Here is a 1,081-nt window from a genome sequence, read left to right as displayed (position 1 = left end):
CTTTTCGTTGAAGAAGATGTATCATTTGTATTATTATTTATTTGTCTCATAAAATACTGAAAATTCTAAATAATTATAATATTTTAAAGCTTAATTAGATATAAATTTAATAATAATAAACATTAAATATAAAATTGATTTCTTTTCATTCATTTTGTAATATTATTGCAAAATTTTAAAAGTTATTAAGCTTGTAAACTTTATCGTTTTTGTAATACAATTGCGTAATTGTAATAATTAGTTACTAATACTTAGTAAATAAGTAGTAACAGAGCTATACTGATTTGCAGACTTTTATTTGATGAATAAATTATTTAAATGTTGTAAATTTCATTGATTTTGTTATAATATTGCATAATTATAGTAAGTTACATAAACAAATATAATAGTTACTAAATTACTATTTATGCGTGCTTTATTGATTTTATATTAGTATTTGAATGATGAATCACTAAAATTTTATAGATTTTGTAATATAATATTATATAATTATAGTAAGTTACATAAAATTAGTTACTTATCATTATGACGTAAATAGTACTTTATTGATTGTAAAATTTATATTTGATGTGAAACATAACAACTATATAATAGTAACATATTAGTAACTAATCTTATGTAACTAATAATTGGTTATAAGTATTTTAGTGATTTTCAGATTTGTCTGTGAATCAGTTGTAGGTTGTAAATGGGTGCAATATTTTTGCAGCCGTTTTGTTTTGAATGGCAATTGATTAACAACAACGGTCCAGACGATAGCTCGAAATTGCACAACGTGCAGTTTATAACAAACAGTATCTGCCACCAGCAGAAAATTAATTTCACACTCTAATTGATCGAAAAACGAAATTTATTTAATTGTCTTTTAATAACATAATCGATCGTCCTGTCGAATACCGACTGAAAAAACGTTAAACGAATCGACCAACAAAAAAAAACAGAACCTTTGCGTGTATATATACGTGTATATAGATAGTGGAGTATTTTCGTTGATGTTTGTGCGAGGGAACCGGGTATATCCTGAAATTTGCACATTTATCCCGGATAGTGTTTTGAATTGGAAATTTTCCGTTAATGAAAA

This window comes from Nicrophorus vespilloides, unplaced genomic scaffold, assembly GCF_001412225.1.
Source record: "Nicrophorus vespilloides isolate i.1.1-1 unplaced genomic scaffold, Nicve_v1.0, whole genome shotgun sequence".
Classification (NCBI taxonomy): domain Eukaryota; kingdom Metazoa; phylum Arthropoda; class Insecta; order Coleoptera; family Silphidae; genus Nicrophorus; species Nicrophorus vespilloides.
This window is presented reverse-complemented; position numbering follows the sequence as displayed.